The sequence below is a fragment of the Geotrypetes seraphini genome, chromosome 2 (genome assembly GCF_902459505.1).
Source record: "Geotrypetes seraphini chromosome 2, aGeoSer1.1, whole genome shotgun sequence".
Lineage (NCBI taxonomy): Eukaryota > Metazoa > Chordata > Amphibia > Gymnophiona > Dermophiidae > Geotrypetes > Geotrypetes seraphini.
In genome coordinates this window covers 114624342-114648347 of record NC_047085.1, presented here as the reverse complement: position 1 = coordinate 114648347, position 24006 = coordinate 114624342, and the positions used below count along the sequence as shown (strand labels likewise).

The 24006-nt window shown below is 44.2% G+C and overlaps 1 protein-coding gene across 5 annotated transcripts in view; it reads left to right on the top strand.

Annotated features, from left to right (window-relative positions):
- Positions 1–24006, top strand: part of FAM110B (family with sequence similarity 110 member B) — a 225148-nt gene that overhangs the window by 193186 nt on the left and 7956 nt on the right. For 4 of the 5 annotated variants that reach the window (XM_033934556.1, XM_033934552.1, XM_033934553.1 and 1 more), the window contains one exon: positions 18586–18699. The gene's annotated coding sequence lies outside the window, so the exon portion shown is untranslated. The remainder of the gene's footprint in view (positions 1–18585; positions 18700–24006) is intronic. The other variant, XM_033934557.1, reaches the window with a different exon arrangement.

Sequence of the window (24006 nt, the reverse complement as noted above, 5' to 3'; positions counted from 1 at the left end):
GCCTACTGGTGGGGCCTAAGGCGCGTGGGCCAATCAGAATAGGCCCTGGAGCCTTAGGTCCCACCTGGGGGCGCGGCCTGAGGCACATGGTCGGCCCATGTGCCTCAGGCCGCGCCCCCAGGTGGGACCTAAGGCTCCAGGGCCTATTCTGATTGGCCCACGCGCCTTAGGCCCCACCAGTAGGCGGAGCTTTAGGATGGATGGGCCAATCCGGCCTCATTCCTTCGTTGGCTGCCTGCCGGACAGGCGGGTTTGGCTCCCGTCTGTCCGGCCAACTACCAAAGGTACGGGGAAGGGGGGTGGGGGGGTCGTGGGGGTCGCCAGGGGGATCGCGGGTCGGCTGGGGGGCGGTCGGAGGTTCTTGGGGGGGGGCGGTCGTTGGGGGGGAGGGGGGTTTGCGTCGAGGGCAGGAGGGCCTGGGATCCCTCCTGCCCGTAATGTAGTGCGGGGTGGGGTTAGGGGGTCGCCGTGGCCAGGAGGGTTTGGGCTCCCTTCTGGCCCAACTACCAAAGGTACGGGGAAGGGGGGTGGGGGGTCGTGGGGGTCGCCAGGGGGGTCGCGGGTCGGCTGGGGGGGCGGTCGGAGGTTCTTGGGGGGGGGCGATCGTTGGAGGGAGGGGGGTTTGCGTCGAGGGCAGGAGGGCCTGGGATCCCTCCTGCCCGTAATGTAGTGCGGGGTGGGGTTAGGGGGTCGCCGTGGCCAGGAGGGTTTGGGCTCCCTTCTGGCCCGATATTGTCGGGAAGTCGGCGGTCCTTCGGGGTGGGGGTGCGAGTGGTCCTGCCGGGGGGGGGGGATGTATCGGACGTCGGGGAGTCGGCCGGGCAAGAGGGCTTGGGCTCCCTCTTGCTCCGATCGTGGATGCGGGTGCGGGTGGGAGCGCGTGCGAGCGGTCGTTCGGGATGGGGGTGCGAGCGGTCCTGCTGGGGGGGTGAATCGGGCGTCGGGCGGGGGTGGGAACTATGTTTTAAAACTTTTGTATACCGCGCTCACGCATATAACGCGCGAGGGGTATGCGCGGTAGGTAAAAACGCGTATAACGCGCGCGTTATATGCGTGAAAATACGGTAGTGCAGTTGCCTGGGAATAAGGGGGAACTGTGTTCAACTTCCACTGCAGTCCCATGGTGCTCTGGGCAAGTCACTTAACTCTCCATTTTCCCAGGTATAAAATAAGTACCTACATATAATATGTAAACCACTTTGATTGCAACCACAGAAAGGCTGATATCAAGTCCCATCCCCTTTATTCCTTTCATGAGCACAGAGAAGCATGTATGATTTATTCGCCATATTATTGTAAGGCAGTGTGACGCAAACTTTTTAAGCTGTGATACACTAATCTCGGGGCTGGAGGGTACCCGGAAATACAAGGACATCGACGCTATGATGTCACGCGGATGTCCTCTAGCCGTGGCCCTGAGCCTCCTATTACCGACGGTGGAGTGGGGAGGAGGGTGCTGCAGAAGGAGAGGAGAGGTGAGGAGAAGGAGCAGAGGTGCCAGCGAGGAGAAGAGGCACAAGCACGAGAGGCACATGCTGTAAGCCTAGGAGGAATTGTTGAATGGATTCCCAGAAGTTAGCATTCAGCCATTCAACAATTCTTCCTAGGCTTGTTCTCCCTGAAGATGAAAAAGTATAATTATAAAAATATATAATGCCATTTTAGTAAAATCCTTTCCAGTTGTAGAAAAGGATCTTCTCATAGAGGAAACTTCTTTTTTTTATTAATCTTTATTCATTTTAAAGCCAAAAATAAGTACAAAATATAAATATAGTCATTTTACACTGTAACAGCACTTAAATTCAATCAAAATTATATTCTATGATATACACATATCCCCATCTATGTATCCAAAAATTGCACTCAAATTAAAAAAAAAAAAATCTTACCCACCCATCCTGGGCATGTATTAACAAAGGGCAAAATCAACAATCACTCCTTACAGAATTTTGTCAATGGCTCCCAAATATCCAAAAACTTCTTATAATGTCTCTGTTGTAGGGCCATCACACGTTCCATTTTAAAAGTGTGACATAGAGATTCCCACCAAAAAGTATCATTTAATCGATCCCAGTTTTTCCAGTTCCTTAAAATAAGCTGTATGGTAACCCCTGTCATTATCAAGAGAAGTTTATTATTCTGAGCAGATATTTGACTTTTAGCCCTCATTAACATACCAAATAATATGGTATCGTATGTCAATGCCACTGGATTTTCCAATATTTTGTTCATTTGATCCCAAATGGATCTCCAAAATTTAAGTATCAAGGGACAATAATACAATAGATGATCCAATGTCCCAACTTCGAGATGACAGTGCCTGATGGAGAAACTTTTGAAAATTAACTTAATTATATAACAAGTTTTATCACTTTCTAGGTACTATAAGCAATTTAAGACTGTTTTGCCTTAAAATCAGTAATACTCATCCTGCTGCTCCTGCCTGTGCAGCTGATAGACTGATAATAACGATTCAGGCTGAAAACCTGACTAGTGACACACTAGATGAGAAGGGTAATGTAAAGATTGGTCACCTCCAGTGGTATGTGAAAATGAAAAATTTATCGGAAACAGAGACCTGCCTAAGAACCTTGTCTGGTCATTAGAAAAGGACAAATCTAAGAAGAAAAACATGTTTCTCAATCTGGAGCACTTTTCAATTTAGCATGTGTAGTCCTTTATGATCCCCCTAGATTTTCTGACCTAAATTTAAAATCAGCTTCTGTGCAAGTGAGATATTTTTGCTAAATAAGGTTATGTAAAAAGAAATAAAATTTGAAACGGTATAAACAAAAAATCATGGTGGCAGTTCCAGTAACCTTTTTTCCCCTTCTAAGTTACTACAGATACCCATTTTTGTTGTTAGTTCCTTATTGTGCATTCTGAGGACGCCAGTAGCCCTAGGGTGGCTGCAAGAAAAAGGATTCTTTTACAAAAAACTGCTTTGACAAATCACTCAGATGACATTAGCAGGCAGGCTAAACTAAAGCAAAACAGATATCATTATGCTTCTTTAGGATTTATGAGCAGTTGAAATTACCATGATTGTACACTTTTCCCTCCAAATCCACAGTTTCAGTATCCGCGGATTCAGTTATTCGCGATTTTTTTTTTTTTTTTTTTTTTTTAAAGCTAATTCCCACCTTCCTCCCGGCATGCCAGACCTTACCTGGTGGTCTAGCTTTCAGGGCAGGAGCGATCTTCCAAATGCACCAGAAGGGGAAGGCCCCCCATTCTGAAGAGGCATGCCTGCCAGCCAGAAGGAGTAAGCATCCCTCTGGCCGGCCTTGCTTTTAAAGGCATGGGGGTGGAAGGTTCGGGGAGTCATGGGTTCAGGGGGTGCCAACACGAGGGAGTGAACATGCCTCCTGCTAGAGATATGGGGGGGCTGTGCTGACAGGAGGGAGTGGGCATCATTTTTGCCGGGGATTGTTTCACGGTTTGCAGCCGGAGGGAGTCAGCATCCATCCTGCAGCGGACTGTGGCGGGGGTTCCCTGCTGTTGCCACTCAGCTCATCATGGCAGGAAGATTCCCTTGTTGCAATCAGCTCAGCAGAAATGCAATTCTGTGACATGGACACCGATTACAAAATCGAGGTGGACAGACACGATTCTATATAGGATGCCCGTGTGCGATTCTTAAGAGCCGCTTAGGCAGCTGCTGGGCAGGCGTCCTATACAGAACCTGGCCCCATGTGTAAAAATAAAAGAATTTTTTTCTCATTTATACTGTAAAGAAATTCTGAAATCTAGTAGTGACCTTTTGATCTATCTATACAAGGATTTCTCATTGCAAAATGAGTGAATTGCTGATGCTTTCTAGGAGCTATTGACATTCCAAGGGTTAAAGTAAAGGCCAATGTGTTAACAAGATTTGCTGAATAAGACCAGTTTGGGCACAACTACCTTAAATAATAAATCACATAATTGACATCCAATATCCTTAGTCCCATCAGTATTGGGATGAGATGCCTGAGGTAATTTACTGAACTTATGTTTTCATTTTTCTTTATTCTTTCCATATCTTTCTCACTTCTTCTCCAGGCTGTTCTATTCCCTGACTCTTTCTCTTCTGTCTCCCTTACAAATTTTCTCATAACTGTAAGTGTAAATCACTTTATTATATAAAATAATCATCTACATTAATCTGTTTGAGACATATTTTTACTGTAAAAATATCTTTGAGATGCAATTTTCTAGAACATTTATGTATATATCTAGCTATTGCTTTATATCTCTCACTAGTGTTTAAGCCCGTTACATTAACGGGTGCTAGAATAGATGTCTGTCTCTTTCTCCTGCCCCCCTGTCTCTTTCTTTCTGTCTCTCTCCCTGCCCCGTCTATCTTTTTTCTTTCTGTCTCTCTCCCTGCCCTGTCTATCTTTCTTTATTTCTTTCTATCTTTCTTTCTCCCTCCCGCTATCTATCTTTATTTTTTTCTTTCTATCTTTTTTTCTTTCTTTCACTCTTCCTGCCCAGACCCTCGCTGAATAGCCCGTTACATTAACGGGTGCTAGAATATATGTGTGTGTGTCTGTCTTTATTTCTTTCTCTCTCTGTCTCATTAGCCGCTTTCTGAATTTCTATCTTTCTTTCTGTCTTTCTTTTGGCTGTCCACCACCACCCCTTGCATGCTTCCCCTGTCCATTCTCCCTTCCTTTTACCTCCACTGTGTCCACCACCACCCCTTCACTGCTCCCCTTATCCAGCAGCAGCCCTTCTCCCTTTGTTTTACCTCCCCCCTGTCCATCAGCACCTCTTCCTGCTCCCCCTGTCCAGCAGTAGGCCTCCCTTCCTTTTTCCCTCCCCCTGTCCATCAGCACCTTTTCCTGCTCTCCCTGTCCAGCAGTAGGCCTCCCTTCCTTCCCCCCCCCAAGCAGTCTGCAATAGTTACATTTTTGAACTTCTGTACATTTTTTTTATGTTTTCACATAAAAAGCAATCGCCTCACATACATCAGTGACTCAAACTCCAACTTCCATTTCTGCTGGCATCTTTGTCTTGGGGGTGCCTCCTCTCTGGCACTTTCGGGCCTTTCTTTTGCTCGTTTCCATTATTTCCCCCCAACCTTAAGGTTTCAATATGCCTTAGATGGAATTTGCGGCGCTAAGCCCTGCGGGGCACGTTAACCAGCGCTAATGTGTGCAAGCGGCTCCAGCACCGGCTTCTCCACCCGGACCCTGGGCACGCGCCGCGCTCCGCCCCTTAGCTACCCGGAAGTACCGGGCTTCACTCACCTGCTCCTGGAGAGTAGCCCAAGAGAGAGGGCGGGGGGGGGGAGTGGCTTCCGTGGTGATCTGGCCAACTCCCTTGCCGGAGTTATTTTTCAGTTTAAAGGTGCCGCGGCGGCTCCTCTAACAATCCCCGCCTGCATTAGAAGTCTTCTCTGAAGCAGGTGCGGCTGGTGACAGGAGCCGCCGTGGCACCTTTAAACTGAAAAAATAACTCCGGCAAGGGAGCCGGCCAACTGGCAGTTCAAGTCGGAGCTTCGGTCTGGCCTGCTCCCTGCTCGCCTTGTCATATTGTATTTTTTAGTTGAAAGACGCGGCAGCAGCTCCTCTCATGATCCCCACCTGCATCGGAAGTCCGACGCAGGCTGGGATCGTGAGAGGAGCCACCGCCACATCTTTCAACTAAAAAATACAATACGGCAAGGCGAGCAGGGAGCAGGCCAGACCAATAAACAGGACGAAAAACAGAACCCTAAGCCGCGCATGCGCACTCCTACCTGCGGTTCCCTACAGCTCATGGAAAACCGGCGCACGCAGTGGGAGTGCGCATGCGCGGCTTAGAGTTTTATTATACACACACCCCAGTTTACTTATATAAATACACTGAACAAGTACTTCATGCATTTTGGCACATACCAAGAAATGGGGGCTTTTAAACATTATTATGATTATTCTCTGTCGAGGACTGTATTATAGAATTATTGTATCAGTGCAGATAAACCAATAATCCTCATGTAATTCTTTCTACTATCTACAGCACTGAATTATATTTCATGCTGTTTCTTTCATGCATTTGGCAACTTGTAGTAAGATTATATCTACAGGGTATTCTCCATAGATATTTAAGTGGGTTACTCGCAAGGTCTCAATATTTTTTCAGATGTGTAACCGTTAAGAAATAGTAAGTAACAAACAAGAATGGTTTTCTTTCAATCCAGAGTGTTTTCGGTATAAGGGTATTTTGCACTATATTTGTCTATTTTTCTATAGTTGTTACTAAGGTGACATTGCATATTTTAAAGTCATCTGCCTTGACCTCTTTGAAAAAAATGATAATTAAGACTTTCTCTGCGTACCATATGCTTTGTGTTTTTTAAAATTTTGTGGGTACAATTATGTATTAATAAGATTGTATTGTGTGTGTGTAAAAAATGGATGGAAGTAATTTCATTTCAATTAATACTATTATGGGGATGGGGTCTGGGGAGGAGCTTAGGTGGAGTGCACTCTGTTGATATAGACTTAGGGGGTACTTAGTTTGAAGAAGTTGAAACACTGATATAGGCAGTCCTAGAAGAGTATCCTAGTGGATGGTGTAGTGAACTATAGAGATGGGGCTCAGGCCCATATCCAACTCTGACTAGCACACTTATGGTGTAGGGTCATGAAATGGTTAACTGTTGTTTAAAATATTGCTCTGGCCTACATAGCTGAAAACAGTATACAATCTATTGACCTCATCTGCCTAAAATGTATGTCCCTACCTTACCACATTGTAAGCTAAATAGATAAGAGTTTGAGCCATGATGTACCCTGCCCTTCTGTACATTTAACATTTAGAACTGTAAGAGTTAGATAAGTGACCTGCTAGTGTGAGCTTAGGACCAATAATAATTGTAGAAAAGTTATAGAAGTAACAAATGAAAATTGTAGTTTTTGCATATATTAGTTTGCGAAAAGGGCATAAAAGTCCGTGTATTTCCTGTTTCTGACACTCTAGTAGGCAGGCTATTAACTGCACTAGAGTCCGGTATACCGTAATAAATCTCTTGTACTTTCTTCACGCCTCTGACTTTGTGTGTCCAAGTGACCTTTCAATGGAAGAATATGTGAGCCTTCCAAAATCCACCCAAATCCCACTGTAATTACATGTGGGTGACACCTGCAGGCATAAGGGTTATTGGTGTGCAATTTTGGAGAGCTCACCATAAAATGTAAGGGGGTTATGATGAGATGTGTATCTGGGCCTTTTTATGTGAAGTCTACTGCAATGCCTCTTAGGGTGCCCCACTGCTCTGCTGGGATGTTTGTATGTCCAGTCTACTAAAAATGCTGGCCCCCCTCTTATGTTCCAAAGGCTTGTTGTATATGGTTTTTCTTTTGGATGGTGTTTTTCGTTTGGGTTTTTTTGTTGGTTTTTTTATCGTTCATCTGAGAACTGGTCATTTTTTAAACAAAAAGATGGGACGTTTTTCTGTTTTGAAAATGGTCGTGTTCATGACTGGATTATTGTGCGTGTTTTCAATTTCTAAACGGATTTAGAAGTCATATCAAAAAAGCCCCTCCACATTACATATCTTTAGAGCAGCAATGTTAGAATCAAGAACATAAGAAATGCCTCTGCTGGGTCAGACCTGAGGTCCATCGCGCCCAGCAGTCCGCTCACGCGGCGACCCAACAGGTCCAAAACCTGTGCAGTAAATTTCTATCTATACCCCTCTATCCCCTTTTCCAGCAGGAATTTGTCCAATCCTTTCTTAAACCCCAGTACCATATTCTGCCCTATAACGTCCTCTGGAATTGCATTCCAGGTGTCCACCACACGCTGTGTAAAGAAGAACTTCCTAGCATTTGTTTTGAATTTGTCCCCTTTCAACTTTTCCAAATGCCCTCTTGTTTTTTTATTTTCTGAAAGTTGAAGAATCTGTCCCTCTCTACTCTCTCTATGCCCTTCATGATCTTGTAAGTCTCTATCATATTCCCTCTTAATCTTCTCTTCTCCAGGGAAAAGAGTCCCAGTTTTTCCAATTGATTGACTACAGAAAGAAAGTGAAGGTTAGTGCAGGTTTTATACACAGATATTTATATTTCTCCTTGAAAATCTAAAGGAAAAAGTATCTCTGGGGAAGCTTTTGTGTTTTATTTTTATAGTTTGTTTAAAGTGGTTGCTTCTGTTGGTAGCACATTTGCTGCATTCATACTAGTTGTTGACACTTGAAGGTAGATGTGTGAAAGTGAAATGAACCCATTGCATTAAGAGAAAACCTGTTCACAAGATTTAAGGGGAAAGTCCCTCTCCTACAACAGGCACCAAGATCAGTTCTGTTCACACATAACAAACTCTCAGGGGCAAATCATAAACAATTCTCTGTGAACTGTGAGAGCTGTGAGAGAGCAAAAATATATGGGATTTTTAAAAGAAAAAAATACTGCCTATCGGGTGCTCCCTTGCAATTCCACTGCTTTGGTCTTAAAGTTGAAGGCCCATTATGACAGAGGGGTGATGCGTTTTAATCAAATGATTGTGTTCTTATAATGGGAAGGATTTTCAGTGACCTATGATCGCACATCAGTATTGTTTCAAAATAAATTTTGTTAAAATAATTTTCATTTGTTTTTTTTTTTATATTCAATATAATTTAAATTTGGTACAGTTAGAAATTATGCATATTAGATTTCTTGTTTTCTTTTTTGAGTTTTAAAAAGTTAATTAAAAAATGTATTATACACCATGCTTACTTAACTGGCCTATGAATCATATCTCACATAGGCCTCACAACTTTAGCCATCAGTTGAGAGGAAAGCATTTATCTTTCCATTGATATATAGACCAGGATGCTCAACAATCCTCTATCCATTCCTCATGCTACCTGAGAGGTTCCCTCTTAACATTTACCTCCTATATATCCCAGCTAGTAGGCCTCTTCCACCTACTTGTTATTAGAAAAATTCCTCAGGAGGGTTCAGGTCCCAAAGATAATCTGTTTGTGGTCTGTAGGTAAAATTAAATCTGGAAAATCGAATAGATCAGGGATATTCCAAGCATCTGTCTAGTATCTCTTCTCTAATAAGAAACACAAAATCCCGGACCCTTCTTAAGTTATTTTTAATCAGCCACTTTAATCTTTTGTTAGTGTATTTGGCTTGGGAGAGATGCCTATCATAGAAAATCTGTTTGAATTTACAGGGACAAACTAAAAAAGATTAACCATTCTACACCAGGCCCTTAATACCAGGTCTATCAGCTTATGATTTTTCCATCCCAGAAGGAGATCCTCTTTCTTTTTGAATAGTAGAGTTCAAGTGTGGCACACCCAAGTCTCTGCTCTCCAGGTGCAACCAGTGTTAATCCTCCCTATTATTTGTCCAATGAAATACATTTTTAATCCGAGCCACTTGATGATAACTCCTCAGATCAAGAAAAACTAGTCCACCTTCATCTCTGAGTCTCTTTAATGTGCATAATGCAATTTTTAGTCTCTTTCGTCTGCAAATAAATTTAATGAATGGTCTGACTCCTTAAAATAAGAATCTGGGATAGCACGATAGAAGTATCACATCACTTTCTCACGGATGTTTTCTGTGAAGCTGCTGTGTTTTTATTGCTGTATTTGAGGACCCCTGAAGAAGGCAAATACTGCCGAAACACGGCCCGTGTAGGGTCTGGATATCTGTTTACAGCAAGTGACTTTATTATTTGAAGCTGTTTGTTGGCTTTTATTACGTTGTGTATTGTATTTTAATTTTGCATTAATAAACATCATTGTTTTAACTTCTGGGAGTCCAGGGATCGGTTCCACATTGTTTGCTGATAACGCTGGGAAACATCATTATTAAAATCGGTAATCAGGGAGAGCTTTCATTTTTATCACATTGATCCTAGTCAATAAGGAAGGGGACAAAAATATCCTATTTCTCCAGGTCATCTTCAGCATGGGGGTAGGGCAATATAAAGATTTTATGCCGATGACATACAGTTTTGTTTCCCAATTGATGGTTCAGGGGAGAAGCTGGCTGAGAGATTGAAGATGTGTTTGGATAATATTTTGTGTATGGAGGGATACAAACAAATTGGATTTGAACTTTGAGAAAACTGAGGCCTTAGTGATGGTGAAATGGGAGGATTTGCATTTATCAATTGATATCACTACTGCCACTTCTTTAATTTCAGCAAAGAAACATGTTAAGAGCTTAGGGGGGAGCTTTCAATGTAAAATTAACTATGCAGGAACAGGTGGATCATGTCATTCAATCTTCATTTTTTCATTTGCATATTAGAGAATGACACTGGGAAAAATTATGTCCCCATCACCGCCCCGTCCCCGGACCACCATCCTCTGCACCGCCCCATCCCCGCTGTCCTATTCACCGCCCCGTCCCCGTCACCACCCCGTTGTCTCTTTCACCGCCCCGGCCCCATCCCCGTCTTCAGCGTCTTCTCCTCTCCATCCTCCCACCCCCAGCACCCTTCACGCGGTCCAGCAGCTCCCTCCCACCGGCCAGCCGTGCATTTCCCTCCCTCCCTTCTTTTCCCTTACCTTTTCTTGTTAAACGTGCGTTTTCTATAAGGCTAGGAGCTGTATTACAGCCAGAGCCTTGAAGTCGCGTCAGGTTGCTGACTAGAAAAGTCTCCTCCGATGCAACCGGAAACAGGAAGTTGCGTCAGAGGAGACTTTTTCCAGTGTGCAACGCGACTTGACTTCAAGGCTCCGGCTGTAATACAGCTCCTAGCCTTATAGAAAACGCGCGTTTTAACAAGAAAAGCTAAGGGAAAAGAAGGGAGGGAGGGAGATGCATGGTCGGCCGGCCAGCGGGAGAGAGTGGGCTGCCGCTCGTTCACCGCGCGTTCCAGATGGTTCACCGCCCCGTGCTACCATTCACCGCCCTACGGGGCGGTGAATTGCCTTGTCCCCGAACTTGCGGTGACCATTTTTTTGGGTCACCGTTTTGGCTAGCCGCGGGTAACCGCCACCGTGTCATTCTCTATTGCATATGTTGGCAGAGACTGAAACCAATGCTTTATCCCTCTGATTTCAGGATTGTTCTGTTTAGTGTTAATGAAGCTGGATTTTTCCAGTTTATTATATTTAGGTCTTTTGGCTGCTAGGTGTCAGGCTAGAGGAATTTCCTCAGCAGCAAGGATGATTGCTGGTATTTTTCTCTGTTGGTTCATGTGACCCTGATACCCAGTAGGGTAAAATTTAAAGTTTTGACACCCTTTCACCAGGTATTTATATGCTATGGCTTCCTGGTATTTCTCTTAGGTGTTAAGTTTACTATTCAGCACACACCTTGAGGTCAGAAAGTGCTAAATAGTTGGATATTTCAGGGATGTGCACTGTGTAATATGCAGAAACCTGGTTGGCTGCCTTTTTGATAGCCAGTCCATTGTTGTGGTATCATTTGCCAGAATATTTGTGACTGTGTGAGAATATGGAGAAGTTTAAAATATTTGAAAACACATTCATTTCTTCTTGCTCTTCCTTCTGTTTGAAGAAAATGGGCAGTAATGATTCTGGGTATACAGTACACTTCTCCCTCCGTATTCGTGGTTTCTGTACTTGCGGTTTCGCTTATTCGCAATTTTTCATATGCTGACTCCTCCCCCAAAATTACATCATGAGTAAAGTTCCTTTTCTTTACTGTACCGATAAAAAAATTTAGCGCTTACCAATATACACTCAGAAAATCTCTGCTTTCACCCACAAAATCGCTGCTTCCCAGCCTGAAAATCGCTGCTTGACTGCCGCTGAGAAGAGCAGCGGGAAAGAAGCGTGGGCCACTCGGGCTAAATAACAGTGGGCTCAGGTCTCGCGAGAGGAACGCCAAGAGCAGTGGGAGGGAAGCACGGGCCACTAGGGGTAAGTGACAGCAGCTTCAGGCTCAGTTCGGTTCGCCAATCCTCCAACGGTGACACGGGCTCCTCTCGCTGCCTCGTGCAGGAAAGGGCGGGCTTAGGTCCTGGCTCCCTGCTTTGAGTGTCTGAAGCTCAGGTGGAGCCACGCTCGGAGGAGACGAAGGATCTGGGGAGCAGCTGAACCTCGCTTCTTCATTCATTAGCAGGGACTGGGGCGCCCTCAGTCAAACTTTGCATTGGGGAGTTGGGTGGTGAGGAGGGAGAGATGGGTAAAAGTTATTTGCGGTTTCAATATTAAAAATGCTGGCTGTTACAAAAAAACACAAATAATTAAAAAGATATTCACGGTTTTTCCATATTCGCGGCTATGTTCCGCCCGCATCCACCGCGAATATGGAGGGAGAAGTGTAGTGTGCTTTTTTGTATGCTGTCTTGTGTATGTTTGTTGTATGTAACTATGCGTTAATTTTATAATTGTTTATTTGTACTCCAACTAGGTTTAGCCAGAATATAAATTGATAAAATAAATAAAAGCAAGTCACCCAGATGAGGTATTAATTATATTTTCTAAGTATTTAAGCCTATTTCACAGTTGAAATAGAAACAAAGGGTTTTAATCTTTCCTCCATCTCTAAGAATCCATATTTAATTTGTAGCCTGAATGATTCACTCAAAGCTAAAAAGGTGGAAAGGGACTGTTCTGGCCCACTCAGAAACAGCAGAGCATCATCTGTTTAGAGCAGTGTTCTTCAACCACCGGTCCATGGACCGGTGCCGGTCCACAGAAATTTCCTGCCGGTCCACAGGGCCGGCATATTCATCAGGCCCAAAACTGTGTTTTTCAACTGCCAGTCTGCGGTGCGATCAATGCATTGTTAATAAGATTATATTGAGTGTATATATGAAAATGAATGGAAAAAATAGTGTTACAATTAGGACTATGGGGGCAGGGTCTGGTCCACGACTTAGCCCAGTGTTCTTCAACCGCAAGTCTGCGGACCGATGCCGGTCCACAAAATAATTATTTTATTTCTGCCGGTCTATAGGTGTAAAAAGGTTGAAGAACACTGGTTTAGAGCACCAATTTATGTTGTTCATTCTACATATGCAGCTCTCTAATAAGAAACTGCAAGGAGTTAGCGAAAAGAAGGGATAACAGAGGGCACTCCTGCCTCATTCCCCTCTCCAGTTTAAAAGATTTTGCAAAATTACCATTTATTCTTCACCTAGTCTGTAGGAATGGTAAAGTGCCTTAACCACCACAATGAAATGTGGGCCAAAATTAAAGGCCTTCAACAGGGCAAATTAAAAAAAATCCCCATTCTACCCTCCTCTGCCTTTTCAGCGCTATAGAAATAATGAATAGTAGTAGTAGGCCTTCTCAGCATCCAGTGCTAACAGTAGGGTGGATTCACAGTTGTCAGTTTGCACCTTATAATAACATTCAGTATGCTCTTTATACATTAGCAGATGCATTTCTGCCACTGATAAAACTGGTTTGGTCTTTTATGAATTATATTCCCAATGATGGTATTTAATGACCAGGTTCTTTGTAAGTAACTTAACATCCATATAGTAGGGGAAATGGACCATATGAGGTGCACAAAGTTGTGTCTTTCCCAGCCTTGTGGAGAATCATGATGATAGCATATTAAAAAGAATTAGGAATCCATCCCTGTATAAGAGTTAGGTTTAGTACCTTTAAAAGAGTGTCAGCAATTATACCCCCAAAATCTTCTAACCCAGTGTTTCCCAATTCTGTTCTGGAGGACCACCAGCCAGTCAGGTTTTTGGGATAACCCTAATGAATGTGCATTAGAGAGATTTACATAAGAAAATAAGAATTGCCACTGCTGGGTCAGACCAGTGGTCCATCGTGCCCAGCAGTCGGGTCACGCGGTGGCCCCCAGGTCAAAGACCAGTGTTCTAAATGAGTCCAGCCTTACCTGCGTACGTTCCAGTTTAGCAGGAACTTGTCCAACTTTGTCTTGAATCCCTGAAGGGTGTTTTCCCCTATAACAGACTCCAGAAGAGCGTTCCAGTTTTCTGGGTGAAGAAGAACTTCCTTATGTTTGTACGGAATCTATCCCCTTTCAACTTTAGAGAGTGCCCTCTCGTTCTCCCTACCTTGGAGAGGGTGAACAATCTGTCTTTATCTACTAAGTCTATTCCCTTCAGTATTTTGAATGTTTCGATCATGCCCCCTCTCAGTCTCCTCTTTTCAAGGGAGAAGAGGCCCAGTTTCTCCAATCTCTCATGTACGGCAACTCCTCCAGCCCCTTAACCATTTTAGTTGCTCTTCTCTGGACCCTTTCGAGTAGTACCATGTCCTTCTTCATGTATGGCGAACTGTGCTGGATGCAGTACTCCAGGTGAGAGCGCACCATGGCCCGGTACAGCAGCATAATAACCTTCTCCAATCTGTTAGTGATCCCCTTCTTTATCATTCCTAGCATTCTGTTCGACCTTTTCGACTTGTTGATCAGTCTCTTTCCTGGGAGGTCTTTCCAGGTACTGCCCCGGACATCCTGTATTCGTGCATGAGATTTTTGTTACCGACATGCATCACTTTACACTTATCCATATTGAACCTCATTTGCCATGTCTATGCCCATTTCTTGAGCTTGATTATGTCACATTGCAGATCTTCGCAATCCCCCTGTGTCTTCACTACTCTGAATAACTTTGTATTGTCCTCAAATTTAATCACCTCACTCGTCATACCAATGTCCAGATCGTTTATAAAGATGTTGAAGAGCACAGGTCCAAGCACCGAGCCCTGCAGCACCCCACTGGTGACGCTCTTCCAGTCTGAGTATTGTCCATTTACCCCCACTCTCTGTTTCCTATGCTCCAGCCATTTTTTAATCCACGTGAGTATTTCACCCTCTATTCCATGGCTTCACCATGCATATTCATTAGGGCTATCCTGAAAACCTGAGTGGCTGGTCCTCCATGATAGGGTTGGGAACCACTGTTCTAACCTATCCAATTTTTTTCCCTGTAGAAGGTTCTCTGTCGCAAGCAGAAATGAAAATGAATGAGGTTTCGGGGTTGATAAAAAAAATTGGATGACCAATAATAAATTGATGCTGAATGTGGCAAAAACTAAGATTATGTCGATGATGAGAGATCAGTCTGATGGCATTTCTTTGACAATAAATGTGTTAAACAGATAAAAATTACAGACAATGTAACTTATCTAGGGGTATTGATGGATTCTCAGCTTAATTTTCGCTCACATGTCGAGAATGTGATTAAAAAAAACTTACTTTAAACTGTGAATGTTAAATAATCTTCAATCATACTTATCAAAGTATGATTTTAAGAAAGTTGTTCAAACAGTAGTACTTGCAATGTTAGATTACTACAATATTGTTTTGGGGGAGGGATTCCAGCAACTTGCATGTGTGCATTGCAGGTGACTTAAAATTCAATAACGGATGTTGTGTGGGATTGAAAAATTTGAACAGGTCTCAAGAAATTATATTGCAATGTACTGGTTGACTATGGAGTTTAGAGTAAAATGCAAATTATTGCTGATGATTTATTTGAGTTTTAATCATATGGTGCCTAGGTGTTTAAGTGATTATTTGGCGCCATATGTTCCAACTTTCCCAAAGGCAAGTTTGATTGTTCCATCTTCAAAAAGTCTTCACTAAGAGAATACAAGGAAAAGTATGTTTTCTTGTACAAGGCCTATGGAGTGGAACCAATTACCTATTCCTTTACGACAGTTGAAAGATCTGCAGGAATTTAAGGAAATGTGTGTTGTTTTTTTAAAAAAAACCCACACTTGTTCTATATCATGCAATATGACACTTAGTGTGATAGAATAACTTTAACAGTGGATAAGAAGGTATGTGTTCTGTGCCATTAAGTATAGTATTTGGTAATACGTTGGGTTTATAGGCAAGCAGTCTTATTAATTGTTGTGTGTGTATTTTAATTGTTTATTGTGCTTGTATAGTTTGTAATCTGCCTTGGATAAAGGCGGGCTAGAAATGACAACAAACTAAACTACCGTGTTTCCCCGAAAAAAAGACCTACCCTGAAAATAATCAGGCCTTAGACTTAGCAGGGATGGGCCGGGAAGGGGTGGGCCCGTCTCATTTCAACGAGGCGGGCCTGTCGGCTAGACGGCAGCAAGACCCCTCCAGCCGGCCAACATTTAAAGGTTAGTTGGGGGGAGGTTAGGGGAGTCATCGGGGGGTGAGGTCATTAGCATGGGGCGTCCGGAGGAGGTCCGGCAGGAGGGGTTGGGCACCCTCCTGCCGGTGATTGGGAGTGTGGGGGGGTTCCGTCAGGAGGGGTTCGGCACCCTCCTGCTGGCGGTCTACAGTTTTGGGGGGTGGGGGCGGCTTTCCGGCAGGAGGGGTTGGGCACCCTCCTGCCGGCAATTGAGAGTTTGGGGGGGCTCCGGCAGGAGGGGTTCGGCACCCTCCTGCCGGTAATCGGACAGGCGGTCGCTATACTTATCCCTTGCCGCGATAAGTGTAGCGGCCACCTCTACTCTAACCCGATTCTCTAACTGGCGTCTGTAACATGGACGCCGGTTACAGAATCGGGGTTAGTGTAGGCCCGATTCTGTATAGTAGTGGTTCCCAACCCTGTCCTGGAGGACCACCAGGCCAATCGGGTTTTCAGGCTAGCCCTAATGAATATGCATGGAGCAGATTTGCATGCCTGGCACCTCCATTATATGCAGCTCTCTCTCATGCATATTCATTAGGGATATCCTGAAAACCCGACTGGCCTGGTGGTCCTCCAGGACAGGGTTGGGAACCACTGCTGTATAGGACACCTCTCCCAGGCGTCCTATACAGAATCAGGGCCTAAGAGCTTGTCTTTTTTGCTTGTATTTATTTTCTTTAAAAGATTTAAGGGGTTTTTGCTAAGTTTGCGAGGCTTTCGGTGGGACATCTCTGGCTGCAGGAGAGCGCAAATTCTGAGGTCAAGAGTCTGCTTTCAAGCAGCAGACTGCTTTGCAGTGTACCCACATTTAACAGCCTGCACTAACAGTTTTGGGGGGCTAGGGGACCAGGTTTGTCCACAGTAGACTTGAGAACAGGATCGGGGCTGACTGTGTTCTTCTCCCCATTTGCCCCCAGTGGGGGTTGTGGTCTCTGGCTGAGCTCGAGAGGTGTAGTCAGAAGATGCAATCAGTGTGGATTCCAACTTGTTGAGACAGAGATTATCCCTGCAAGCTGTTTGCAACTTCCATCCTTACTGCTCCCAGCACACTGCATGGCACAGTGAGTAACAGGCTTGACAGCCTGACAAACCAAAATTAATTTTTTGTTGTTAGAGCTAGACCCCCACACACACACACACCTCTAAAATCCCCAAATTTTTTTGGGAGGGGGTTAAGTTTTCAGTGTAGCTCCCCAGTATGTTTTTGGCGCTAAAATTGCTGCCACTCTAAATTGCGCCATGATCTCCAGTTTTTAATGACTAAGGTGGATTACATGGCTGACAACTCTGTATGACATGTTGAGTCATGAGCAAGATGTCAGCTTACTCCATTTCCTACTGCAGGATGCTATGGATCATATAGTGAGCAGGGGATTCCTCCTCGAAGGTGACCCTGAATAAACTGCCATTCAAGGGACAGTTACTTTTTGGGAAGGGCCTGGATGATCTTGTGGCCAGGGTGCAGGACCGTAAGCCAAAATCCTTGCTGGGCAACAGGCCTCAAGCCTCCAGGAGGTCTGGTTGGGGCAACTTTCAGACTTCCAGGTACTACTGCCAGTACTCAGGAGGGCTGTCGGGCCAGAGATCATTTCTGACCTCTAGACAAAGTTTTGGAGGGACCAGGCGCCCTCAATCTTCAGGACCCCACTCCACTACAGCTCCAAAGAAGCAGTTATGATGCCGAGCCTCCACTCATTGCAGGGAGGTTGTCGGCCTATTTGGGGGCATGAGCGAAGATCCCCACATAATTGCTGGGTGCTAGACATTATTCAGGAGGGGGTACAAGCTCGAGTTTTCATCCCTTCCTGGACCTTTTTATTGACTCCCCGGCAGGGAAGCCAGAAAAAGTAGCCAAAGTCAGAGTGACAGTGCAAAGATTGCTAGATCTGGAAGCCATAGAGACTGTACTGGAGGAAGACTCAGGCTTCGGCAGATACTTAATATACTTCATTGTGCCTAAGAGATGCTCTGAAGACTGGAGACTGATTATAGACCTCAAAGCGGTGAATGTGAAGATACCATATTTCCGAATGAAGATGGTGAGATCAGTGAATGCATTAGTGGAACCAGGGGAGTTTGTTTTTTGTACTTAGACTTTTAGATTATTTTGTGCTTTCTTGCAACTATTTAGCTCTGTTGAGAGAAGTTTTTTATTTATTTTCAGGGGATTTTATAAAGAAAAATAAAATTTCCTGCAAAATGAATTATCTCTAGATTTTTTAATATTGAATTAAATATTCATTTTTTTAAATTTAGTTTTAATTTATTTTGTATTCCTTTTACAAAGCAGTGGTTGTGAGTTCCACAAGGCAAATGTAATGCAGCCCATTCAGTTCTTAAGGGCTGTGTCACATTTGCTGTACCGGGACTTTCTACCGCAGCTTTGTAAAAGGGGCCTTTAACTTTTAGGCTTGCAGATGGTATATAAGAAATTATTAAAGTTTTGTACGTTCAGGTATAAATAGATAATTTTCCTTTTAGTTGGCTGATGGCTCCTTACAATGTTTCTTGTCAAATTTGTAGAGGCTTAATCACTTCCTCGTGTTTCATTATTCAGCCACTTTCTGTACTTCCTCTCTCTAGGAATTTGCTTTTATCTGCTCTGCGCTTCAAGATGACTGTGAGCCTATCATGCACTGACCAACTCTGATTATACTACAATGAAGCCTGACCATATTATATAAAACCAAGGTAAAAGTAAGTAACAATTTAAAAATATATACAGTTGAAAATCTATATTTTCTATGTGGTTAATTTCAAAATAAACTAAAATGTACTGTAATTTTTTAATTGCTGGTTGAACCTCATGAGTCAGCAGAATTAGTACAGAGACATTTATTTGTTTGTTATACAGTGTTGATCTGCCTTGGGTTGAGAACATAAGAATAACCTTACTTGGTCAAACCAATGTTCCATCTAGCCCAGTAGCCTGTCCTCACGGTGGCCATTCAAGGTCACTAGTATCTGGCAAAAAAACAAAAATTAGCAGTATTCCATGCTGCCGATCCAGGGCAATCAGTGGCTTTCCCCATGTCTGACTCAATCACAGACTATGGATTTTTCCTCCAGGAAATTGTCCAAACCTTTCTTAAAATCAGCTATGTTAACTGCTCTTACCACAACATCTGGCAATGTGTTCCACAGCTTAACTATTCTCCGAGTGAAAAAATATTTCCTCCTATTGGTTTTAAAAGCATTTCCCTGTAACTTCGAGACCAATTAGCCTATCCATTCTGCTCAGTTACCCCACTGTAAATCATTACCATTTGGAAAATGTTGATGGCCTCAGTCCACATTGAACTACTGATGCCCAATTCAGGAAAAAATTTTCGATTTGATTTGGTCCATTGAATTGATTTTTCGATTAGATTCACTTTCACTTTTCCTGCCCAATCGGGTGTTTGTTTGTTTTTTTCAAACGTCCTGGTGGGTTTATTTTGTAGGCTCTTCATCCACCCACACTCCCCTTTGCTCTCTCCAACCCCACGCCGGCACTGTGGTGTAAATAAAACAAAAAAGACTTTTCCTTTTTGTTAGTTCCTTGCTCATACTCAGGCCCTGATTCTCTAAAAGTGCGTCCCGATTTTAGGCAGCTGTAGGCGTCCTACAGCTGTCTAATCAGCCAATCGGGATGCACGTTTTTTTAAAAAAAATGCTCCCCAGGCAGGCCGCCTATATTGAAGGCAAGGCCCGCAAGACACCTGGGCCCTGATTCTGTATAGGACGCCCGGGAGAGGCGTCCTATTCAGAATCGGCCTAAACTAAACCCCGATTCTGTAACCGGCGTCCATGTTACAGACGCAGGTTAGAGAATCGGGTTAGATTAGACACGGCCCGCTACACTTATCGCGGCAAGGGATCTCTCTGCCGCTATAAGTATAGCGGGCCGTGGCCCCCTGACCGATCACTGGCAGGAGGGTGCCCAAACCCTCCTGCCCGAAGACGCACCCCCCTCCCCGACACTACCGACCGCCCCCCCGACACTACCTATCGCCCCCCCCCCCCCGACAATATCGGTCGCTGGCAGGAGGGTGCCCAATCCCTCCTGCCCGAAGACGCACCCCCCCCCGGCGCTAACAACCCCCACTCCACCAAACCTGTTCTTACAGATGGGTCTTGCACGTCGAGCAAGCAGGCACGCCTCGTCGAAATGAGGCGGGCCCGCCCCTTCCCGGCCCATCCCGCCGAAGCCTAAGGCCTGATTGGCCCAGGCTCTAGAAGCCTGGACCAATCAGGCCTTAGGAATAGCGGGTCCGCACATCCCTACTAAGTCTAAGGTCTGATTGGCCAATCCTGCCAGCGACCGATATTGTCGGGGGGGGGATCGGTAATGTCGGGGGGGGGCGGTCGGTAGTGTCAGGGAGGGGGGGTGCGTCTTCGGGCAGGAGGGTTTGGGCACCCTCCTGCCAGTGATCGGTCAGGGGCCACGGCCCGCTATACTTATAGCAGCAGAGAGATCCCTTGCCGCGATAAGTATAGCGGCCGCGTCTACTTACAATGTAGACCAGCATTTTGCTGGCCTACATTTTTAAGCTTCTCATCTACTAGGGAGACGCGTAGGGCCGCCTAGGTTCAGCCTAAGGCCCGCCTAAGGCCCTTAGACGAACTTAGGCATCTTGCGGGTCTCCCTAGGCTCCCGGAGGCGCCTTCAGGCCTGCCTGGGGAGCATTTTTTTTTTTAAAAAACGTGCATCCCGATTGGCTGATTAGACAGCTGTAGGACGTCTACAGCTGCCTAAAATCGGGACGCACTTTTAGAGAATCAGGGCCTCAGTGTCTACCACCAGATGAGGTGCGGGACGCTGCCTGCAAGCATGCCTACGATTTTAACAGCAACGTCATCCACACACATGGGGGACTATATGAGGGAGCTCCTAAAATGTACTCAGCCCCATGTGGGCGCACTGGAGGTGGTATTGCATGAAATTGAGAATGTCAGTAAAGCAGTTGGGGAGCATGTGAAGACTATAGCACTGGAGGTACAAAACTTTGTAGCTGGCTACATCAGGGGAATGTAACACTCCTGAAGCACTTGCAAAAGGTGCAGCTGGAGCACTGTGTTAGTGATGAAGAGGGAAACGGCCGAAGATAGCACCGGGGGTGGCATAAAACGGCCAGGCGGGAGCAGGCCAGAAGGTAAGGCACAGCATGGAGGGAGGGAAACAACAAAGGTAGGGGGAATAATTTTTGAATTTAGTGATTGAATTGTGTCTGAGAATTTACATCTGCTGTCTGTATTTTGTACTTCAGGAAGAAATGCATTTGTTTCTTTTTCTCTGGGATTGTACTGCATGCAGAGTCTTGCATCTTAGGGTTTGTTTGTTTATATTAGTACTTAGTTTTTGGTCCCATATTTGCATAGGGGTTATCTGTGTTCTGGTAATGAATGTTGCGAAGCATACAGCGTGCTTTGTGTAGTTTAATTTTGTGTTTAGCCATTATGTGTTGTTAATAAGATTATATTGTGTGTAAATATGAAACATGAATGGAAAAATAGTGTTACAATTAGTACTATTATGGGGACGGAGTCTGGGGCGGACATGGGCGGGGTTTGACCCACAGCTTAGTCCAGTGTTCTTCAACCTCCAGTCTGCGGACCGGTGCCAGTCCACAAAATAATTCATTTTATTTCCACCGGTCCATAGGTGTGAAAAGGTTGAAGAACACTGCTCTAGACAAATTCGGTAAGCTCATCTTGAGCCACCATGCTTACCAATCGTATCAAGGACTATCAATTTTATATGTCTGTGTACTTCAAGCCCTTGGTCAAGCAATTACCGGACTTTGGGAAATATCTTCCTGCTGATCAACTTGAGCCTTTCCAACAGGTGGTTAAAAATCTACGCGCTAAATGAAAGCATATGTCTTGAATGTCCTTTGATTGCTTTCTTCCATAGTTTCAACAGTTTACTTTGCTATGCACTGCCTTGCATAGCTTCATGTATCTGATTTGGAAACCTCAGTTCAGGATCATCTCACTAACATCCCTTGTAAAGGAAACGACCATATTAAAGATTGCAGATGGGATTAAACAACACAATGAATATATGGCAGGCTTATCTAAGTCTCAGTCCTCCCAGGAGGTACTCCAACCTTTCACAGCGATCCTTTTACTACTATCACTGCAGATACTGTTTGGTTGAAATTAGTAAGTGGACAGGCTACATACATGCCCCCAATACTTCCATATATTCCTCAGTTCTTAATTCTCTATCAGGGAGATCAAAGAAATAAATCTCACACAAAAGTGTGGTTAAAATAGTCAAAGCTTACAATATTCTATTGGTTCTATTGAAATCACATGGTTTGCTATTAATTTCACTTCATTAGTAATATCCTTAGCAACAGTGTCTTAACTCATCACATGCTATTTGTTAGCATAAAGGAAGTGGACAACATGCTTATTGAGGTCTTGCTGACCCTGCAAACATATTCTATTCTATTGGAAATATCTCGTTTACAGAAACAATCACATGATTTTCTATAACTACAAGCTCATCAATAGTTGCCCTAACTATGTGAATGAAAGAAAAATATGTTTTTATAAACATATATGTTAATGTGACTTTTAGCTCATTTTCAGGGACCTATTGTTATGACTCCAACATCTTGTTCTAGACATTAAACCAAAATATTTTGTTCTATGAAGCTGTGCTGTTTATAGTGTCAATTATTCAGCAACATCTTTCATATATTAGTGTCTTTTAAAGTCTTAACTAAAAGCGTATCTAATATATATTAGTTATGCCCCCCCCCTTATATTCTGCATACTACAGTTATACCCATCAATACAACCAGAGATGTCCTAAGAAACACAAACAGCACAAATCAACTGCATAATCTCAAGTTAAACAGCAGTCCTCTTTTTCAGTTAGAGAGCATTATCAATGTCTCCATCAGCCACCTTCTTCTAATCAGGGACACGCTTCTGCTTTATTATCACTGTTAGGTTCTCATTACCACCAAACAGTGGGTCACCAGTATCATCTCACGGGGGTATGCTCTCAACTTTCTTCGATGCCCCCCACTTTCCAAAAGAGTCTTATTTAAAAAAACATCCAGAAGATCCTCCTCCAAGGGCTCTCGGCCCTTTTCCAGTTTATTGGAATAGAACAAGTTCCTCTGCAGGAGACAGATCAAGAGTTCTATTCCATGTATTTCCTGATACTGAAAAAAAACAGAGGTCTCCACCCAAGTCTAGACCACTGTACTCGAATACACTCACATTCCCATCTTACCTGCCCAAGGGAAATATTTTCACTCTCAAGTGGGGGTCACACCAATTCCAGTACAGGGTCTTACCCTTTGGCCTAGCATCTGCACCGTTAGTGTTCACCAAATACCTGGTGGTAGTGGCTGCAATCCTCCGCTCCTATAATTTTCATGTATTTTCTTATCTTGATAACTGGCTAATCAAGGCCTCATCATCACAAGCAACTCAGCATGACATAAATTCCACAGTCTGTCTATTGGAGTTTCCAGGATTTGCAGTCAGTTACCAGAAATTACACCTCCAACCAACTTAAACCTTGGAGTTCATAGGAACTCTTTTGGACATGATGTAATCTTGAGCTTATCTACCTCAGCAGAGAGTCAATAACTTTATTCACCTGTACCAGAAAGTCTCTTCCCTACCACATATTACTGTATGCTAGATATTCTTGGTCGGTTTCCACAGTTCATGTCAGGTCTATATCTCAGAGTGCCTTAATGGACTCTCTCCTCGCCGTGGACTTAGGCTATAGATCTCTTTCTCAACTAAGTGACCTCAGAGCTTTGTCAGTCCCTTCAGTTGTGGATATTTCCATCCAATCTCTCCAGAAGCCTCTCTTTCAGTCTTCCCACACCCACACCAGAAGCTGCTTTGCACAGATACTTCCACGGTAGGTTGGGGGCCCACATTGATGGCCTACACAACCAGGGCATCTGGACTCCTCATGAGAAAATTCTCCACATCAATCTCCTGGAGGTCCGAGCAATTTGCAGTGTCCTTTACACCTTCCAG